The sequence below is a fragment of the Dermacentor variabilis genome, chromosome 5 (genome assembly GCF_050947875.1).
Source record: "Dermacentor variabilis isolate Ectoservices chromosome 5, ASM5094787v1, whole genome shotgun sequence".
Classification (NCBI taxonomy): domain Eukaryota; kingdom Metazoa; phylum Arthropoda; class Arachnida; order Ixodida; family Ixodidae; genus Dermacentor; species Dermacentor variabilis.
The window spans coordinates 152,439,105-152,462,543 of record NC_134572.1 but is presented as its reverse complement, the minus strand read 5'-3'; positions in this window follow the sequence as shown (position 1 = coordinate 152,462,543).

Here is a 23,439-nt window from a genome sequence, read left to right as displayed (position 1 = left end):
GTTTAAAGTTTCGTTTTAAAACTCCAGCAGAATGTCTTTCGTCTGCCTACGATCAGTACTGGCACCTAGTAAGGAGGAAGAGAATGTCCCTAGAGTATCAGGCACACTACTTGAAGCCCGAGACAGCCTGCAATAAAGAAGAAAATAATGGGATGGTCCGAACCACTTCTGATGGTGCGCCACCTTAATGATACGCCCCTTTCTTCCGCTTGAGCGGGAAGCCCTGCGATTTTGCTGCGGGTTGCCAAAATTTGGTGCAAATGATGTACTACATCAGGAAGTCATGTTGCTTTTATTACTGTGTAGACTTTGTTTAGTGAAGGTACAAATATTCTTAAACATGTATCAATCCCCTCTACGTAGACTTGAAGGCATGTTCATTTCGCAGCCTGTTTTATTCTTTGTAGTACAATGGCCTCGGTTTTATACATCACAGGTGGCCTTCGAACAAACTTATGTGTTTATCCCTTAAATGTATGTTTGGAGGTGCCACCTATTTCTGATGTGCGACAGAGTCTAAAACATCTATGATGATATCTACCCGACAAAGGCAAATATGTCTCGTAATATATTAAATGAATTATTACAAGGTCATTAATTGAGTTTAGCTATAAATGCGGTCATTGCGACAGATGCCTCACAGTGTGAAAAAAAATCTGGAATTTGCATTTTCGCTCCTGCTTTAGATTGGTTATTGTCAATCACAATTCCAGACTTATGCGTACTTCTGGCTGAATTCCTAGCCGTGAGTTAGCCTTACACAAACTAAACTCATTAAAATCGACAGTAGTCATAATAACGGATTCTTTATCTTTATGTTCATCGCTCACAGCAAATGGTGGATGTAACCTTTCACCTACGCCCCATGTTCAAGTGTCTGCCTACATAAGTTAAATTTTATTGGTTTGAGTGCCTGAACACAGCAGATTATTCATGAACGAAACGGCTGGCAATCTCTTGAAAGCGGCCCTCAGTGGTTCTGTACTATTATTACTTTCTAACTATAAGCTTACCTAACTGCTACTAGATTCTGGAGATGCTAATTGTTCAAGGCTTTCCGAACCCAGGTACAGATCATTTTTTCGGAATATAGACGCCTCCTATTTCTTTGGCACGAAATTCCTTTCAGGCATGAAACACAGAAGTTATTTTTAGGCGTATACAGTTTTGAATACCAGCCTTAAACTTTTATCGTCACACGGCTGATCTGGCCTTCTCCCATCTATGCTTAATCCGTGGAGAATATGATACTGCAGATCATTATTTCATATTTTGTTGCCATTTATTCTCTCTAAGGAAAGTATTTTAGAATGAAGGTCTAGACACCTTCGTTTAAATTTTTCCATTGTAAATATTCTTCCTCTAGGAAGCTGCTCTCTTGGAAACTACCACAGGGATGTTTGCTCAGCCATGGTTGAATTTATAGTTGTTTTAGGGAGATTTTCTTAAGTTCTTCATACGTTATTTTTACACATTTCTTTCTGGCAATCTTACCAGTTTTAGTACTAACTGCAGTTTTCTAATGCCATCAAAATCTTGGCCAATTTCCCGCAGAGGGTATACGCCTTCGTGAAAGGAACGACAAAACCAAACCGCACCAAACCAAACCGAACCAAACCAAACCGAACGGCTTGGTTTTCCGATTAAAGGCCTTCGTCCGCCCCTGCGACAAAGTCTGCTCCATTTCAGCGGACGGCTCTTCTCTTATAAGACGTAGTGCGACGCAAGGTTAGATATTTTTTCTAAGGTAAAAACAAGCCCATCAAAAATAATGACTGCCTCAAGCGTGTTAGGCTATCAAATGTCCTGCTTCAATTGTTTTAATGCGACATGCATCAGCCTAGATGGTACCTGGGAATTAAATCTCACAAACAGCATTCGCACGCACGAGTTCTTTCTTTCTTATTAATAATAATAGATTTATTCCCGTAACTTATTTACGTCGTTGTTGAAGGAAGAGAGGATAAAATATATGGAAAGCAGTTTCACTTGCGCTCTCTACTCCTGGATACTGCAAGTGACACAGGGATATGAAAAAAAGAAGTTCTAATGCATCCTAAAATGTAAAAACAAGATACGTTCGGCGGGTGTAAACGAGTTGAAAAAAACATGTGTCACCAAAAGCATAAATGCAGGATCTTTGAAAGATTAGGTAAACATAGTAATATTTTTCACAGTACTAAGCAAATGAATCACTGAAAGCATTCAACTCATCACGTCACGTGAACGTCATTCAGTACCCCCTTCCAACTTAAGTACCCGCAGGCGTGAAAGTCAAGTCACGATCGAACAACAATTTTTATTCACGCGACGTTGAACGTGGAAATGTGTTTGTATGGGCTAGCTGTGATAGTTTATCAAGCGGTGAAAAGGCAGCTGTGCCATATTATCTACCAGAAGCCCTTATTCACGCCGTCTGCCATTCAAGTTCGTGATGAGTGAAGGTATACAGCGAATTCGAGCGGTGTTCCCCTGTATTGAAATGTTGGCGTGGCAGCCTGTGCATCTCACGCCACAGCAAATACGTTCTGGCTTCGTATCTATAAAGGGTTTCAAAAGTAGGAAACAATGGTTTAGCCCTTCAGTTCCCGACCTTTCACTTACTTTTTGTTTTGCCTTGACAATAGATTCTGCTTCACTGTGAATCCCCGTCGGGAACTGCAGACATCTGAGTGATCTAGTGCTTGAAAGGCATCGCGATATGTTTTGTCATCGCCGGGTAGGAAGCTACACCCTCGTGCCCTGCCTGTGTCGGCGGGTTCAAACGCCGGTTCCACAGTTCACCGGTTCCACAGGTTCCATAAATGTCAGCTTTCGTGACTAGTCATTCCTGACTCAATTTGAGGTTTGCGCTCTTCATTATCACAATCTCCAAGTTAAGTAAAGTTTGTTGCTTATTGCAAGCATATCTTGTTAACGGAGCTAAGCCCGGAAATAATTATGTTTACACCCGCACATTTCGAATACCGCAAGAAAAAGTATTACGTTCTTTCTCAGTGCCGTTAAACATCTAACGCGAGTCCGTAGAGCTACAATACCATATTAGAAGACACACAAGCTTAACAGTAGAAAGTTTTAGGAACACGTGCGCAGAGACTTCGCGCACGCAAACGTGAAAGCTCTACGTACCACACGTGCACTGCACCGGAAACGCTTTTAGCTACATGCACGCTACGCACGCTAAACGCGACAATGTATCGTCATCTATGGCTACGTATAAACACTGCTGTAGCCATTGACATCCAAGACGAATGAAAGCCAAGCCAGTGGAGTTGGACAGGCGCACAAAACACGTAAAAGTTTACGTATCGCAACAAATCACGTACGTCTCGCAACAAATCCAAGTCGTTTTTAGAAAAATGGAGGCGCGGAACTACCTTGTCGGCGTGTTTGGCTTCCATCTTCCAATGGTGCTCTCGCTTGTTCGAGATCTCGCGAGACCGCCGCGCGGAACTCTCTACGTGCCCAAGGAATGCACGCAAACTTTTGAGTCTCACGTGCGTCCGTGAGACTCACGCAAACCCTTTGCGTTCTGCGCAGGCTCACTGCTCACACCTAAGAGCTCTAGGTATGCAAAGAATTTACGTATGTGAAACTAAAGCTCTCTAATAACCCACCTTTCATTGTTCACCTAGACTGGGCGTAAAGGCGGAGCTCTGATCTGTTCAGGCATCATAGAGGATTGATTGATTGATTTATTGATTTCAGTATAGCTCCAAGATAGTTTCTGGTCGATAACGATCCTCGAAACGCGGTATGTTCTTTCGTGCACCAAACATCGCATTCGTTCTCATGACATCGCTGCGTATACTTCGCACTGTGCATCCGGCTGCTTTAGAGTCACTGGAATTATCACTGGATGCACCCGAAGAGCATGCATCCAGTAACAATTCCTGTGCTCGTCTCACTTTTTGTTTTGCTAGCTAAAAAAATGCGGATCTAACGCACGTGGTGGCATCTACGTGAACCGAACCTTTAGTAAAGAGGTTAGTTCAATGCTGTACGTGTAGCGGACAGCGTAAGTTTGTTTGCTTTCATCCTCTGCTACATGTAAGCTCTTGGAATTATGCAAACTTTATGTTTATGCACTGCATCATTTGCAAGCAACGCTGAAATTCAAACACTAAAGCAGGCGGATGCACAGTGTGAGAAGGATACGCAGCGATATCCCAAGAACGAATGCGATGTTTGATGCACGAAAGAACATACCGTGTTTTGAGGATCATTATCAACCGAAAGCTATCTTGGAACTTTACTGAAATCAATCAATCAATCAATCAATCCACAATGCCTTACAGGCTCATTGAAGAACATCGAGCAAAAGGGGTAACAGTTTATACACAACAGAATAAATAGCATCAAATAAAAGGGTAACAAAGGTTATAAATAGTAAAGTGGAACATAATTATGCAATTTTATTAAAGAGCGTATTCAGGTTATCACGAAAATTTACGCGGTTTGACATGGATGCTATCTGCGTCCGTAAGATTGCTCCAATGTGGTATAGCGCGAGGCAGTGACGATGAGTTAAAGGGAAGCTGAAAGCTTAATTTTCCCGAAAAAATGAGTGAAGAGCAGTACGCAGTGGTGTTCAACACTCTGAATTCGAATATCGCATCGAAATTGAGCGGAAGAAAGCGCAAACATATTTTATTTCGACGAAAAGTGCAGCAACAGACACGCCCAGCTCGCACGCCTCGTTTCCGCCTGTGATTGGTCGGGCACCTTGTGACGTCAACACTGGTGTTCGTCCGGACCGACTGCTGCCGCTACACACGAAGCACGGTGCAAAGTAGTTTGGTGGTGTTTTGCTGAGACGGTCATGGAAATTTTCGAGACCTTGCGTTTCTCTGAGGAGTTCGGCGTTAAGTCCAAACTCTACGAGAGCGATTTTGCGCGCGACGGTGACGGGCGACGGCTTCGAGCGAAAAAACGGGCAGTCGCTTGAACAAATCGCTCGGTGTTGTCGCTCGATCGCTCGTTTCTAGAAATCTGGAACTCGTCGCTCGTCGCCCGGAAATGCTATGAGCGACTAGCCAATTGTGCGAAGCCGAAACTGGATGTACATAACTCAAATGATACTGTTTGTCGCACGGAACGAGCAAACTATTGAATTTTACACGTGCAAGAATAAGAACCTAGTGCAAGACCTTCAGAAATATCTTATGCTCCTTATTCAGTAAAATACATCAACTTAAATTGATAAACCATGCTTCACGCTAGTTCCGGCGCGTATATTGCTGCCCTCATACCAGGAAGTCGTCGCCCAAAGCCGTCGCTCGCGTGGAGTTCGGCTTGCAGACGACGAGTGAACGCGACAGCCATCGCCTCGCTTGTAGCGCTGTCGCTGTCGCGTGCAAGATCACTTGTAAGGGGTTTATACTTGTATATACTACACCTACGTACATACTTGTACATACTACATGTACGAGCCGATTGCGAAGAGCCGGCCTCTCCAAGAAGCAAAAAATGCTGGTGCAAGCACTGCTTTCCACGCGAACGAAGGCAAAGTGTTAGCATCTCCTTGTGTTGGAAATGTTCTTTGGTGAGTATGTTTTTTGCTAAGCTGCATTCAGCGTTCCAGTGAGTACGTTTCCAGGCAAACAATTGTAGTGTTATGTTCCTGCATGCCTCCTCGTAGAACGTAAGCGGTGATGCGATCTTCAGCATTCGTGCGCTGCCCCAAAGCTGTCGGCAATCTACACAGACGGTTTAAACGCGGGAACAGTTTACCGCCTGTTGTAGCTCGTCTAGTATAGAACCTTCATCAGCGCGCCATCCGCACGCTACTCGTAACCGGCGAATTCCGTCGGCTACGTGAGATGGTCGGTTTCTTATGTTTGCGAGAGAAGGGGGAGCGCAGCGTCTTGGCGTGAGCAGGCTTTCCAGCACATGCAAACTTTACGTTTGCACTGCGTTATGGTAGCTGCATGCGGGCTGTTTCACAACACACGTGCGAATAGAAAATTCGCGGCGCTTGGCGATGAAACCTGCGTCAAGGGTGGGCGATAAACATGCACCTTCCGTTCAGTGTGCTATTTTTTTAGGAGAACCCAAAGCACGCATTATTGATAAACTCCGCTAGTAATCGTCACGGAAGCGGTTAGAGCACAACACTTGTTCTTGAGCGCTTGAAGTTATTTCGCTTCACAGCAGCCTCCCACTTGGCTGAAAGCTTCTTGTCTTGCAGGAAATAATGGAACATCGAAACATCGTCGCGGCCGCTGGTGTTCGTGCAAGCGTAGGCTGCACAGAACGCCGGCATGATCGGCCTACAAGTTCTATTGATGCTGCGCACGTCATCTACCACTGCTATATACACACAAATAAAAGGTATAGGTTTGAGCGAAGCAGATTAGGACGGCACGCACGCAGAAATAAGCCCGGTCAGGCACGGTCGCGGAGACTGCGAAGGAGCGGAACACCAGTGTTGATGTCACTACGCCGCGGTTTCCGGTCTCCGCTCGCATCGTCAGCGTCAGCAGCAACGCGCGGCGCTCGAGCGGGGGCGGAGCTACAGCGCAATCTTAACATACGATTGCGTCGCTCCTAAGTGAAAAAATCCCCCTAAAATTTTACCTTCATGGTTTATAAGGTTCCCGCATCCGTATATCAGCGTCTCATCGAATTCGACAGACTTTTCAGCTTCCCTTTAAATGCCTACCCGCCGTGGTTGCTCAGTGGCTATGGTGTTGGGCTGCTGAGCACGAGGTCGCGGGATCGAATCCCGGCCACGGCGGCCGCATTTCGATGGGGGCGAAATGCGAAAACACCCGTGTGCTTAGATTTAGGTGCACGTTAAAGAACCCCAGGTGGTCAAAATTTCCGGAGTCCTCCACTACGGCGTGCCTCATAATCAGAAAGTGGTTTTGGCACGTAAAACCCCAAATATTATTTAAATGCCTGCGTTTGACCTGTATTCACGTGAAACTGAGAGTGTTGTGAAGGCGTCGTAACGTCTACGCGAAGTGCGCATGTGCAGAACGAAACGCGAACGGTACGTGATGCGTACGCGGCCGCCGCGTACGCACGCATCCGATTCTTTCGTGCGTACGTGGAAAGCCTAGCGTGCTGCTCTCGTGGTTCTCGCTTCTTCGGGAGAGCGCGAGAGAAAGAATTTTCGCAGAATGGCGGCGTTAAAGGCGACCAGCTTTAGGTCGTACTTTTTCATGGCCTACGATTTGGTCTTGCTGCGCGAAGAGGACTTGCGGAACCCATTCCAGGATCCGGAACGGTGGGATTCCGAAAAAAAAATATGAACTTTGTTTTGGAGAAAGTGTTCAGTATGCGCGCACACGTTACGTCACGTTGGCGAGAACAAAACAGTTTGTTGTTCGACCGACGGTTCGACGCAGTGGCGGACGCGGCCAACGCGCTCCGACGCGCCCGGCGTCTAAGAACGCTGGACCGCTTACGCACGTAAGCATTTCCCAATACTAAAAGCCTTGACGTTACGTATCGTCATGGCGCAGTACTGAAACTGCCTATTTGCTTATGTTACCGCACCTGTGAAACGGGCATAAAAGAGCGATCACTCGGAGAATTTCCAATAACTGAAGCGAAATGTCCTTTTTTCTCGGTAATTAATGCTGGAAAGATGGTCGCTCTTACGCGAGATGAATCTGGCTGCTCTAATCTGAACAGTATCCAATATGCTGATAACGTACTCCTGATATGGTGACCATGTGGATGAAGCGGATTCCAGTTGCGGACGAACATAGGTCAGATATGTCAATTTCAGTACATTTGAAGGTGTATTACGCAAGTTTCTACGCAGATAACCGACCTACTTGGAAGCTTTCGAAGAGGTGTCTGCTATATGCGCAGCCCAGGAGAGATCAATGCGTACCGTGGGACGCCAATATATTTTTACGATATATTTGTAAAGAGAGGCGGACAGAAAATTTTCCTAAAGTATAGTAAACTTGTGCGGGGAAGAACTTGTGCGACCAACATCCTTACACGTCAGAGCCTCCAAGCTCAAGCACTCCGGGTCTGTCGTGGACTCCCGAAGTGTGAATCCACAGTAGCTACCGCAGCCATCCCACGTGATCACCCGGTCACGACATACATTGCGTTTGACGTGCTAGGGACACGTACTGCAGGACACATTACTCGACTGCCATCGCACCATCGGGCTGGTCTGCTTACTACGAGCCCATGTGCGCCAAGATCGTTGCAAATCGCCATGATCCTCTGCCGCAGAAGCTATTACCCAAAAGCCGACCCAAAAAAGCACCAACCCGAAATCCGACCTTACTATTCCTGGATTCGTCATGAAAGCTGGAATGCTGTTAGTTGTGTTAAAAGAAGCAACATAATAATTTTCATACTAAAAGCACAGCACCCCACCCTATGTTTATACTGACGGTTCTGTCAAATCTGCTAGTTAGACAGGAGTGGTTGTCATAGCAGCGAAGTCTTTTGAAATCAAGACCAAGTCATCCAGACTGATGAGTTCTACAGGACCAAAAATTTCTGCACTTTGAGCGGCACTTTAGTTCATTCTACGGGAGCCTACTCTAAACTGGACCATTTTTTGTGACTAGAAGGCAGCACTCCAAATAATACCAAGTTCAATGCCCCGTGGTCTTAATGAACAATTCGTTTCAGCGATACGACGCTCATATTATCGAGAAACTGAACACGAACGCGATATACCTATCAGTGGTTGGCACAGTGTGATATCAGCAGCAATGATCGTGGCGACCAATACGTACTTTTTGGGCAAGACAATGCCAGATATGGGTCAATAGCATTCGCAAGAACAGACGCAGCACCTACGCTTCACTCTATGGCAAGCGATAGTACATTGGCCTAGTGGAAGTCAACGGGTTCAACGAACAGTCACCCACATTATCTGGCTCGTGACTTGAAGATCTACCAACCGCCTGGGCTACCAAGTGGGAAGAAATTTTGTTGTAATATCTGTGGCTTAGTTTTACATTTACACGGTATATTCATTCGTGATTAGTTGTGCCACATGTGAAACATGCGACTGGGGAAGAAGATATTGTCACGTGGTGGTGACGTTAAGAACACAGTAGCAATACTGTGAAAGACAAAACTAACTTTCATTGGGCGAACCTGTGCCCACAAAAACAGGCTACACTTATAGCACAACGATAGCGGCGAACACGGTCGGCGATCGTCGAAAATCTGATCAGCGGGTCAAGCGCGTAGGCTTTTATACAGCAGTGGTCGATTGTTCCAGACTCATCGTTCGGACCCGCGTGCCTTCCAGAAAGTTCTACACCATTCGCGTCACGCGATGAAATCAGATAACATAAGGTTCGGCGACAACAGACAGCCGGGTAGAAGCATCGATAACTTTTCAGAAACTTCGGATACATGCAGGCGCGTCCCGCGCTGTGCGATTACACTTGTTAGGCGGCGAAACGTGGTCACGCGATAAAAATAAGTACACGTCTCAATATTTGACATCTTCCGTGCACGTGTCCACGTTATAGCATGCAGACACATGTTATCTACTACATTAGAGGTACTCGACGGCCGGTCACTGCCATAGTAAAAGATATCATGACAGTGGCCCCAACAGACATGCGCGCTAAAGGCAGCTATATGGCAAGTTCTCTCCCGGCGGTCTAGGGCCGGCGAGACAGATTGTGACACTGACTTGTGGCTGTTTAATTTTGTGCACCGATTCCCGTTTCATCACTTGCCTATCTTTTCATCTCTTTACATTCCGTTTCCGATTTCTCTGTGCTGCAAGTTAGGGAACGGGACTTCTTCTGGATGACCTCTCTGTCTTTCCTTTGTTTCCTATCTCTTTCTTTCGTCAAGGGAAGAATGTTGATGACAGATGCATGCGCAGAAAAGTACGACACGTATTGAGGAGCATTTGCAGACTGTGTGTCTCTTGTGTAACAGTTAGGCATACCAAATCTGTAGGATTGGCCAAGAACTGGGACACCCCCGGTGACCCATACCGAATGGTTAAATCAAAGAAGACAAAGCAAATAAAAGAATTCGTGAGATATATTTAACCGCACTATTAACAGATTGGCGTGCTTTAGAGATATATATGAGCAGTCATTAGAGGTCCAGCTTAAATGCAAGAACCAAAGTGGAACATACCCATTCTGGAGGATTGTCCAAGAATGGCCGGACACCTAGTGGAACATACTGAATGGCTGAATAAGAAGAAAGGCATCTCAAAGAATCCGTGCAATAAAATTCAGTATGCTATTAACGTATTGCCTTGCTGTAGAGACATCTATGAGGAGACTTTATATGTCCAGATTTGTGTAGGAAAGTGTTTGTTACATAGAAGTGCGCATGGTTAGCACGCTGGGGTTATATAAGCCAATTTGCTGGTACTTTTATTCAGCGCACAAATAACCTTCGCATCATCATCATCATCATCATCATCATCATCATCATCATTAGCCTATGTTTATGTCCACTGGCAGGACGAACGCCTTTCCCAGCGATCTCCAATCATCCCAGTCTTGCGCTAGCTGATTCCAATTTGCGGCTGCATACTTCCTAATTTCATCACACCACCTAACCTTCCGCCGTCCCCGACATCGCTCCTTTTGGCACCCGTTTTGTAACTCTAATGGTCCACCGTTTATCTTCCCCACGCATTACATGGCCTGTCCAGCTCCATTTCCTTCTTTTAACGTTAAATAGAATATCGGCTATACCCGTTTGCTCTATGATACGCACCGCTTTTTAAGCGGTTCTTAAATTATTCTCGAGCTTTGTCAAGTTCCATGTTTCTACGCCAGATGGCAGCACGCACCGGTACACTGCAATGCTTGCATGCTTTTCTTTTCAACGACGATGGTAAGCTCCCAGTCATGATTTGTAACTCTTGTATTTATGGCGTGATCATGTTTTAGTTTTTCGGAACCTTTAAATATTGGCTATTACAGATAGCCTAACTCTAGTCCTTTAACTAGACTATTAGAAGAGGCGTACATTACTTGCACGCAAAATAAAAATACAAAGTCTACTAATTAATAAAATTTTGCAAATCAACTTCCTCAGCTAATTATATTACAGCACATATTGATATTTACCAATTGTAGCTGGTGCATTAACAAGGTGTATCCACTTCGAATGAGTGTCCAAACTGACACCAGTTCCGAAACATGCGCTATTAAACTTACCCTAAAAATGCACTGTTGTTCTACTTCCTTCTTTAACAAAACGTTCTTTTATGCCTTGAAGCACGAGAGTGCTTGGAACGCTCAAGTATTTCGTTCCGCATTTTCAGAAATACAATGAAACAGGCGTGATCCTGGAAATTTGTTTCAAGTGGCCTCACCTTGCAAACTCGCTGGCTACAGTGTGGAAATTACAATGTGTGGTGTAAAGTAATTATTGATGATGGTGAATCAACATTTGTTGGGCCCGAAAGAAATTGGTGGTGCACGGAGGCACCAGGTGAGGTGGTTTCCTAGTTACGAGACCCATATGTTCCCAGCAGCTTCTGGCCCCTGTCCGTCAGTGCGAGCTGAATCGGTAGGGCGGGGTTGGATAACAAGGTCCCCCATCGCTCAAGGGGTGGGGGATTGGTGGGAAGGGGAGGAGGGTGGTCTTGAGTTATGTGCACTCTTCCAAGACGTGCGGCAGGGTGCCCTTTTCTCTTTCGCAAAAAGGACAGAGCATATCGTGTTCTGTAGGGTACATGCGGTCCAATAGTACGGAATGCTCAAGCGATCCCGCCTGCGCTCGACGCAGGATGGTCTGTAGTTGCCTGGCGAGTTTGGGGTGCGGTTCTGGCAGTCTGCACCTTCCCTCTCGGTACATCCGCGTAAGGTGCCGAAAGCTGGTAACCGGGTGCGGTAGCTCTTCTGGCTCGTGCAGGGCCCGGATTGACATTTATTGGGCATGATAGACGGCCATGGTGTTGCCTGCTACCTGCGAGCGAGCCGGGGCCTATGGCTCTATGGCTCTTCCCGGAGGCTTCCGCTTGGATATAATGGCTCGTGCCGTGGAGGAGATTACCCCTCTGCGGATGCTTCCGTAGGCTGTCTTTTAGTTGTTGACCATTGTGTCCACGCTCGGCTGTGCGAGTGCGAGGGCGCCGGCCGCTTCTTCGGCAACTGCGGGGTCTGTTATATTCAGCGACGCGCATACGATCAGCCTGTCTTTTGACGTAACTAGCACCGCTGTACGGTCACTGTGTTTTTGGAGCGAGGCGTCCGCATAGAGGACCCTGGGGATCTCTTTGAGCTTCCGGGCTATGGCTTTGGCTCGCGCGGTGGGCCTCTCATCGTCCTTGCCCGGCGTCATGTTCCGGGGAAGGGGTTTGGTCTGAATGATCATCTTCTAGTGTTCCGGAAAGGCCGCCTTGATAGGTACTGGCTTGATCTGCCATCCTAACTTGTGTAGGACGGCTCGTCCGTGTTCCGTGTGACTGAGCCGGATTCTCTGATTAGAGAGGTGGGCTTCGATGAGCTCCTCCATTGCGTTCTTGGCCCCCATGTCTAGCAGTCCTTGTGTTGATGAATATATGGGCATGCCCAGTGCTTGCTTTGTTGCCTTACGAAGCATCGTGTTTAGGGCAACCCTATTCACCGTCGTCAGCTGGAGGAGATAGGGGCGTAGTAGGTAACCCACGACACGACGAACGTGTGTACCAGGCGCATGGCAACGTCTTCTTTAAGGCCTCGGCTTCTGTTAGATACCCTCCGAATCACACTAAGTATCTGTTCGGTTGTAGTCTTGATCTTTGTGACGGCGTCGCGTGCCATCCCGTCGGTCTGAACTAGTAGGCCGAGAATCATGATCTGCTGTGTTGGCTTGATGGTCGTTCCGTCGATGGTGATGATCAGGTTAGGCGGCAGCTCCTGCTTGGATTTTCCCGTTTGGATGATGAGCAGCTCTATTTTCTGGGGAGCGCAGCTCAGTCCGCTCGATTTTGCATACCAGTGCACGGTCGTTGCCACCCGCTGCAAGGCTTCCTCCGTCCAGGCATCGGACCCTGCTTGGGCCTCCACACCGTAATATCGTCGGCGTAGAACGCGTGGTCCACGCCTTCGATTTGCTTGAGCAGATCGTGCAGGGGCAGGAGGGCCAGATTGAAGAGCAGGGGCGACAAGACCGATCCGTGAGGGGTGCCCCTATCGCCGAGCTCGACAGGGTCTTACTTCTCCCCTATCCAGATGGTCGCCGATCGGTTTGAAAATCTTTTATGGGGCCGAACGCCTTTCGCCCACAGCTGGTCTTTTTCAGATTCTCAGGGCGAGTATCCCGCGTGGCGCGTGCCTCGTTGCCGGCTTGACGACCAGTTCGTGGAGTTCGATCATCACGTCTTGGGTGCTGAGATTTTGCCTGAAGCCGTACATCGTCTCCGGCATCTGATCTGTTTCTTCGAGGTGCTTCTGCAGCCTGCGAAGGACCCTGCGCTCCATCCCCTTCCCCAAGCAGGACGTGAGGGAGATGGGCCGCATGTTGTCTATCGTGAGGGCCTTGCCGGGCTTTGGAATGAAGCGGACTCGGTGTCCTTCCATTGCTTCGGCAACAGCGAGCTCCACCAGGCTTCGTTAATGTGCTCGAGGAGGCGGCGGGCCGCTGTACCGCTAATGTTACCGATTAGTTTGTAAGTTATGGCGTCCCTGACGGGTGCACTTCTCTTGTTACTTTCATCTATCGCTGTCCACACTTCTATCATGGTAAACGGGTGGTCCAGCTTTTCGTTGTCGGGCCCGTCGTACCTGTCGGGCACCGGCTACTGGCCCTTCTCTGTCTTTAGGTACTTCGCCTTCAGGTCTTCCAGGAGCCTGCGGCCGTCTCCTTTGTACGTGTTCAATAGTTTGCTGAGGTCGCGATTTGTCGCAGTTTTGCTGCTCAGCGGGTCGATCAGATGCCTCAATAGACACCACGTATTTCCCGTCGGGAGCTTGCCCTCCAAGCTGTGGCAGGTCTTCAGCTAATTTTCCCAACGTAGTTTGGCCGCCTGTCTGGCGATCTGTTTGTTCAAGACTGCTATGTGCTTGACCAGCTTTCTGCTGTGTCTCTGACGTTTCCACCGCCGCGTTAACGAGTGCCGAGTCTCCCACATACGGGTCAGTCTGGCGTCCACGTACGTTGTCGGCGACGTCGTTGCGATTTCCTGGCTAAATTTTGGGGAAACCTTCTTCGGCTCCCGCGCCCATTCAATGTAGGTCTGTTGTTTTCAGCTTGTCCCGATTCTTCCTCGGACGCCTGTTGTTCTTGGGTGAACTTTCTCATCTTGTCTCAATCCGTGATCCGCGCCGTCCCCAGCACAGCCCGATATCGGGAGCCTCGGATCGTGATGCCGATCACGCTGTGGTCATACCCCAGGTCCACTTCGCTTCTCCAGGAGACGTCTAGCGTGCCCGATAACCACGTTAGGTCTGGAGTGGTGTCCCTCGCGGCACTGTTGCCTCTTCTGGTGGTTACGTCCGGCTCGTTCAGGAGCCCCCCCCCCCCATCTCGTGATCCTCCATTACTTTGGTCAATGCTTTTCCTCTCTTGGACTGGAGCTTACAGCCCCACGTTGTGTGAGGGGCGTTAAAGTCGCCGAGGATCAGGAGCGGCCTGGTCCCCGCCAACCCTTTCGCCTGGCTCACGATGCTGTCAAATTCGAACTGCCGTTGTGACGGCCGGCCGTACGCGCTCATTACAAATAAATAGCCCGAGCCGCCAATTTCTCTCGCACGAATTTCGACCAGCGTGCGCTCACACCCGCCCTTTGCCGTGACATGTTTAGTTGCCGCCACTTTGCTGCGGACGAGCACGGCCGTTCCGTTCTCCGCGGGGTCCGTGTAAGTCTTGGTCTCCCGTTTGTTTCCTGTAGAGCAATTACACCGGGCTTGTTTTCTTGCCCGTCAATGTGTAACATTAGTTCCGATTCTTTGTTGCGAATCCCGCGGCATTTCCATTGGTAAGTTACGGTGGTATCCCCCCCCCCCCTTTCTGGTCTTCTTGTGCTTCTTACTTGGCTTCTGCATCATCCTTTCCAGACGACTCGAGTCGATTGCGCCTTTTCGCAATCGCGCCATTGAATGTTTCGGCCCGCTCCTTTTTCAGGGACGCGAAATGGTTTTTCACCGATGTTGAGGCTATTTTTGGTGCTAGGCGCTTGTGCTTCACCGATAGCGTGTGAGGCTGACTTTCTACAGCTTCAAGTCGGGCGTACATTTGCTTAGCCTTTCGCTAATTTGGGAAATTGTGGCCAAAATGGCCGTCCGCTCTCCTTCTCGCGGCATCTGTGTCGCCGTGGTGGCGGTCACCGCGGTCGCCGCTTCCTCTCCGCTCGCGGGCCTCTCTTCGGCGTCCAGCGCCTCTTGATTATTTGATGCACGTTGCGTGGCCCCAGCCTCTCCCGCCGCCCGCCATAGGCGGGGCGAGGGGGGGGGGGGGATCCCTCCGCGGCACCGTGCGCAAGCCTGCGCCATTGTTTGCCGCCATGCTGTTGTTTTGGGGGCTTGCATTTGCCGAGCTGCCGTTACTCGCCAGCGTTTTGATGTTATTCATAAGCGCCCGTATTTGGGCGTTCTGCTCCTGGATCTGAGCGTTTTGGCGCTATATGATCCCCTTAAGCTCTATCACTTCGCTACTGTCGATTTGCGGATTCGCTTGTGAGTTAAAGGGTTGGGAAGGGGTGAGTGGTGGGAATTCGGTGCCGCTGGTTCGAAGCACGGGTGACCTTTTGGTCCAGCCCACCTTTTTCTCGGCGATCCCTCGGCGTCCGGTTGATTAGCTCCGGGACCTCGAACTGGGCCCGGATATCGAATTGGCCCGGGAGCGCGAGCGGCGTTAGCCGCCGCCGTTGCCGCCCCCGGATGGTGTCTTCGATCAGGAGTGACTCCGGTGGCCGTTTGCGCCGCCACTGTTGTTGCTGCTGCAGCCTGGCGTGTGTAACCGGCCCCGCTGTTTGGAGGCGCTACGGCGGGGTCCGCCTGCAGGACATCTCTTGTCGCAGCTCCTTCTCCCGGCGTATTCTTCCTCTGCTGGCGCCGTTCCCAGCGTCGCCGGCGGACGACGTAGGGTGTCTTGAAGCGGGCTTTGCAGGCCTTGTCCGCGGTCAGGTGTTTGCCTCCGCACAGGCCACATTTCAGGACACAACCGTGATCTTTGGCGGCGTTAGAGATTCCGCACCCTCGGCAGATCGTGTTCGAAGTATCTGGGCACACGTACATTCTGTGGCCCACTCTCCCGCACGCATAGCATACGTCGGTTTGTTTTCTGTGCAACGTACACTCCGTGAGCTGGTTAACGTATCTCACGTAATTGGGTACTTTGTGCCCTTCGAAAGCAATGACGACCTATCCGGTCTTACCGATTCGGTTTGCCTGTTGGGTTACGCTTGGTCACAACATTTTCCTGAATCTCCTGGGCCGCATCCTCGGGCGGGATGCCCCTTATGACACCCTTCACCGTGCCGTGGGGGCCGCTTCTTAGGTACCTACTTTGTGCGCCATGCCGCGTATGTCGATCCTTCCTATTGCAGCGTTTAGGTCGGCGTGCTCTCTTAGAGCTGCTCACCACGACGATATTCTGCTGGAGTTTTGGGCCCACGACGTTGTAATTGCTTCACTGGCGGGGATCTGTGCGGCCGCCACAATTGCACGACTTAGTGGAACGCGGGTCACGTCGCCCACGTGGAGCCCGCCTCATGGTCGCAACACGACATTTATGTCGCCGCGCGGCAATTCTGGCATGCGCGCGCCCTTCAACAATTTGTTCTTGTTTACACGTCTCGCCCTTGAGTGACGTGTATTGCTGCCAGTGGCATCACCGCCGAGGTTGTTGCTCCGGCTGTTGACATAGGCCGTGGCCTTGGCGCCACCTTGGCCCGTTTGAAGTACGGTATTTAGGCCTAGCTTGCCCATGTATTTGTGCTTTACTCTCTCACTGGCAGTTTTCCAGCCTAACAATCTTGTGAAATGGTCCGGCGAAATTTCGATGCCGTCCACCTCTGCACGCAAAGCGGTAATCATCTTAGGTCAATGCTCACTTACGTAATCACCGATGGTTCGATGTTCCGTTGGCGGCTTCACCGAGGCTCGGGCTGGGCCTACCGCTCCCCCGGCCAAGGCTGAACGACGTTAGGCCCAGGGCTGGACGCTGCTTTTCGGCACACAAAAGTCCTCTAAATTCGGAAAAAGTGGTGCCTTACCTCGGAATTTGGGTTCCCGGTGGTCCACACAACTTCATGCATCCGGTCGATGCACTTTCATTAAGGTGCAACTCATAACATCCGGCAGTTCAAAGAAAAAACACGGAGCCCAGGTGAGATGCGTCCGCTCGCTCCGTTCGTCGTCTTGTTTCCCCTCGTTATTAAGCACGTATTGAACTAATTACCAGAAAATCACTAAATAACTTCGTATTTATTGAAATATTTGTTTAGTGAATTTTTGGTAATTAGTTGAATACGTCCTTAATTTTCTCGTGCTAATAACATCAGGCTCTCTGAATAATCCAGCTCAAGAACAACAAAGTTGCGAGCTACCACAGACGATATTTAAGTATTCCTTAAAGCCTAAATATGATCACCCGTATATCGGCAGATACATCCGGCGCAATAGCAACCGGTCAAACAGCACCCAGCAACCAGGAAGGCATGCAACACCCGGCAACGTAGGAAATGAAGGCTTGGCTTTCAAATTCCCCATGAAGCAACACACGTGCCCGTGTGCCCACTCCTTCACCTGCAACCTCACAGCAGGGGAGGACGTTTGCACGAGTAAGGTATGAGCTTGGGTAGCTCTTAACCCCGCTGGCAACTACAAATGCATGTATTTATTCAAGCACGACGCGAGCTGCACCAACTGTGTGCATTTGGCACAAGGCACTAATGTGTACCACCTGCCGTGGAATTTCCTAGGCGCCCGCCACGTCAGGGAGCCCTTGCTCACACCGCTTCGCATCGGAGGCTCGTATGGTCTCCGAGTGAACGACGTGCGCACTTCAGCTCATAGACTTAAAACAATGGTCACTGTGGCAGGTACTCGGGTTTACATTCAAAGCTATAAATTTTTCTACCATACGTTAAGGCATCCCACGTTTAGAAAACTATTGCTGCCATCGTTGTGCTTTTCTGTTCCCTTGACACCCGTTCTGTTGCTTTTCTGGACCGCCAGAAATCACTTCTACGCCCTTGAGCTGTGTGCGTGGTAAAGCCACTAAAAGCAGGAGAAATTGAAGCCTTCGAGAGCGCACCCTAATAGAATGCCAACGGTTTCACTGGCATCTGGAGAAATGTCTCCCATGTTGGTCAAGCATAGGCTTTCGATGACGATGGGCATCGCGAGGCACTTCTAAAGCTGCTACATGGCCCTGGTACTGCCTTTAAAACAAAAGGAGGTTGAAGCACACTGAGCGATCTCCTTGTTTAAGTTCATAGGAGTTGTGCTCTGTGATTCAATCAACGAGGAGAACAGGCTGGGTTCAGGAAAAGATATTTCACAATGCATGATATCCATGCCATCCATCAGGTAATTGAGAAATCTGCGGAGAAGCGTCAACCTCTCTACCTGGCTTTCATAGATTATCAAAAGGCATTTCATTCAGTAGAGATACCAGCAGTCATGGAGGCAATGTGCAATTAAGGAGCCCAACTGGCTACGTGAATATCTTGGAAAATATCTTGAAAGATTCCACAGCCAATTTGGTTCTCCACAGCAAAAGTATAAAATTACCTATCAAGAAAGAGGTCAGGCAAGAAAACGAAATCACCGCACTGCAAGCTTTGAATGAGTATTCAAGCTATTATACCGTGAAGGCTTAGAAGTGAGCATCAACAGCGAATACGTCGGCAACCTTCACTCTGCAGATGACATTGTCCTGTTGAGTAACACTGGGGAGGAATTGCAACTTATGATTGAGGGTGCTAACAGAGAAAGTGTAAGATTAAGGTTGAAGATTAGTATGCAGAAGACGAAGGTAACGCTCAATAGCCTGGCAAGGGAACAATATCTCATGATTGCCATTCAGCCTCTAGAGTCTTTGCAGGGATAAGTTTATCTAGGTCAATTACTCACAAGGGACCCGGAACATACGAAGGAAATTGACAGAAGAATAAACATCGGTTGGAGTGCATACGGCAGGCATTACAAAATTCAGACTGGGAGCTTACCACTGCCATTGAAAAGAAAAGCGAGCAACCATTGCATACTTTTTGCATTGGTAATACTTTTGCATACTTGCAATAGTATAGATTGCATGCTTTTACGCCTCTAGTGTAGCGCCGGTAAGTCCACCTTGCGTTCCTTTTTGAGTGCACCATGGCTCCTCGTGTTTCCATGCGCGTAACTTAGCTTTATCCGAATAAACACATCTCGCAACGAGTGTTTACAGCTGGAGCATAGAGTAGTGATATCTTTATTGTATGACTGCAAGGCGAAATTATGCCTATTTCTTTTTAACTATAGGCACGAACGTTATGCAACATCCTCGCGTTTAAGCACACAAGGTGATCACGAGTGGTCACGAGATTCTGGATTTGTGACGTAACGCGACAACTATATTTTAGAATAGCTAGTTCTGGCATAAATCTGCACGCGTACGTATAAGTACAGCAAAGGGCGAAACGTTGTCAAGCCTTTCATGCGGTGTCACCGGGCTGCCCAGAAAACCAACGCAAAGCGTTTCTGCGTGATGAACGTGGGGTCATGTGTCTGCACGTGCGTTGGGAGGCGTTGATTGTGTTACTCAGCAATGGGACGAACGTCACTCCGGAACGTGTCACATAACCACCACTGGAGAACCTTCCTTCTTCGTGCGCCGTTGCGACAACACTACGCCGCTTTTTGTTCATCGGTCCCAGATTATGTCGCAACTTATCGGTGGGCATGTTGCAGTTGCCTTATATAAACGACAGATATCTCGGCACAAGGGTGCGTTTGTACTACGGCCCTTTATCGCGTTGAGAGCGATTTTTGTCACGCTTCCAGCCGGTCCGACGTGATTACAGTACTATATATGCCACGTGGCGACGAAATTCAGCAGATGTGTGTTGGAATCCTTCAGGGGTACGACTGACTAGAAGCAGCCAGTCCATAGTAGTCCGGCTGCCAGTACAGATAGTTTTACTCTAAATGGGTGGGGCCTACTCCAGAACTAGAACACGGACAAAAACAAGACCGTTTGTTAGTTCATGTCAATGGAACGGAAGACCAAAGAGAAGAATGTAGAACCGAACTTTCAGACGTTATATATACAAGAGAAATATGGTTTATTAGCTGTTATTGAATAGAAAAAGAAAAGCAAAATCTGGAAAATTTGACCCTCCCCACTGCTTCAACTCGGGACTGATCTGCTAACTAAATTCGAAACTGTTGGTAACTCTAGAATGGACACAGAATAGCTAAACCGGTGGATCTATAATTGCAGTTCAAGGTCCTGGGGTCGTGGAAAGAAGTTGCGCCGGAACACTGCCAATTCATTGCGTTCATCGCCGACTCTCGGACCAAATGTCTTTTTCTACACCGAAATACGTAGACGAAATAAACTACAGCGTGCACACACGGAGATCTATATCTCGGAGAAAGCGGAAGAAGTAGGGGCCTTTTGGCATCACACGTTATTTAGTCGAGAGTTGAGTTTTGTTACGCCATGTACGAATAAGACGACACAATTGATGCCACTGATCGCAATGCAGTAAATATTTTGTAACAATCCGAGCAATGCTTCTAGAATGTGTCTTTCGCGTCTCGCAATAAAGGTGCGCATGTACATGACGACGTAGCTACCTTAGGCTGGTAATTGAGTTTTAAATATAGCAACAGCAAAATTCAAAGGATCTGCCTCGACATTGTAGCGAAAGAGGGAAGTGAAGGTACGGAACATATAAAATGAACAGAGCGTCACTTTCCTCTGATAAATAAAGTGACTTTGGATTAGGTGGTTGCATAACGCAAACCATAGATTTGATCGACTGAGAATAAACTTGACATAAAGGCAGAACAAATAAGTGCGAACTTGTGACCTAGACGGTCCAATGCTGAGGAAACCTAGCAATTTAGCCACGGAGACACAGACATACACATCCATGATGTCTCTGCGTCACTTCAGCACCACGGTCGCAAAATCAGTAAGATGAAAGATCGCGGTGGTACCCATACGTCCATCAATTCATCCATCCTCCATCTATTAACCTATCCATCCATCCGTCAGTCATTCTATCCAGCTATCACCTGTTCACCCGTCCGTCCGACCGTCTGTCTGTCTGTCTGTCTGTCTGTCTGTCTGTCTGTCTGTCTGTCTGTCTGTCTGTCTGTCTGTCTGTCTGTCTGTCTGTCTGTCTGTCTGTCTGTCTGTCACACAAAGGACGCTTTCGACGACTACGACAGCATGACAGGTACATGTTGAAGTGTGCCAAATCCTGCCGTTCGACGTTGGCGATGTTTTGCTGCTTAATAAAATATCTGTGAACGGCGTTCTTCACATACATATCTGCGCTGCATGTGTGAAGATAAGGCAACACTGCTGCGCTATGTTGCTCTATCGCCACCTTAGCCATGTTGCAACCAACCGGTGGTGCGAGAGAAACATCAGTAAATGGCAGATAGGCAGGCGACATCTTGATCTAGGCTCAAGTGCAGCGTTGCTTCACTGGTGGCGTTTCGATATGTCGTAATTCTCCTTAGATTATGTAGGTCGATGTTGCACTCTATGCCGTCATTCTGCCACTCGAATGGGAGCGCGCTTGTCGTGGCCCCCAGCAACACGTGAACTAGCTTCCGTAGAGACGCAAGATAATGCAAAGTCCTTCCAGTTCGTGTCCTTCGCATATGTGGTTGCTTGTTTCGCTGGAGGCCACACTATTATGCATATCCGTTGAGTCTACCAATTTGATTGCTGCTGCGTTCTAGCGCTTAGAAAATGCATAGCGGGAAAGCCGGGAGGTGCGTAATATGGACACTATACATATATATATATATATGTATGTGTATATATATATATATATATATATATATATATATATATATATATATATATATATATATATATATATAGAGAGAGAGAGAGAGAGAGAGAGAGAGAGAGAGAGACAGAGAGAGAGACAGAAACTAGTTTTGGTATCATGAAATAACTTTGGACGCTCGCTCTTGCATTTACTGGATGAAATAAACAGGCATGTTTTTTTTATTGTGGGAGAAATTTAAGGCGACTATTCCATTTTAAAATTTGATAGCCGAACCACTTTGGCCTTCCGCTTGTCTGAGCTCAACTGTTTCTAAGTATTTTCTCATGTCTTGGCCGTTCTTGCAGAAAGAATATGTCAAACTTCATAGTAGGCTCAGTATTTGGTTCCTCTGGATGCAATGTAATTGTTTTAATAACGATTGCGGTGTTATGTTTCACGCGATATATCACTACGTAGTTATAACTGTGTGAACGAATGGACGTGTTTCTTCTCTTTCCTGGTATTACTAATTTGCACCTAATAAGCAGGAGCTTGAATAGGACGTGATTGAGCCCACCAGAAATGCCTCACTGAGCTATTCCCGATCCAGAAGTTTTTAATTGTACATTTGTCGTGGAATAGTGTAACTTCGTTAAATTACCTCAGTTTTTTAGGAGCAGTAAGTATTTTAATGAACTGGACACACGCGGTACAGCGCACATTGTTTCAAAATGGCGAATCGTTCCATTTTTTTTAAACGCGTGAATTCACATACAGAAGATCACATGGACGCAGAATAAAAATGCCGATTCATAGCAACGAGGAACGGCACCAAATGTACAATGACACCGCGCTGTGCTTTTGGGGTATCGTTGGCATTAATTGCGGCCTCAGCTGTACACGAGTTCGGTATATCTTAGTCACGCACGGATAGCCAGAGGAAAGCGCTATCGCCGTACCAACAATAGCTCAATTTCTCATTTATTCCATTATGTACTCGCTTTCCAGCTCTCTCCTATGACGCTCGATCAGCAGCGACAGTGGGAAAATCGAAGAGGCAAAGAAAAGAAAATGAAAATTAAGAAAAGCCAACAGCAATTGCATTCTGCCATCTACAATAAGCTACCAGTTCAAAGACAATGAATGTTGTGTGAACCCACACATGATTTGTTTCGAAAAATTAATTATATTGAGGCATATGTACAGGCCTCGCCTTGCTATGTGACATGCGGTATATGCGAGTCGTGTAGCCACACCATTGCATTACTAAAGTTGCTCATACCTTGTCCTACGTTTCTGACAAAGTTATTCCACGGAATTTTGAGAATGACAGCCCACAAAGAAACGACATGATACAAAACACCGACAGCGCATGCCTTTTATTTAAATCTCGTGAGACATAAACATTAAAAGCGAGAAACAATAACAGAAACCGAAAAACGATATAATTTTTTGGCGTGGTTGTGCACTACCTCCGGCATCGGCCCACGCAAGCGGCCGCGTTTCTACCAGAAAGCCCGCCTTCGTGCATAGCATTCGCTGCCAGAGTTTCCCGGTAAACATTAAGGCTACATAAGCTGCAGTTG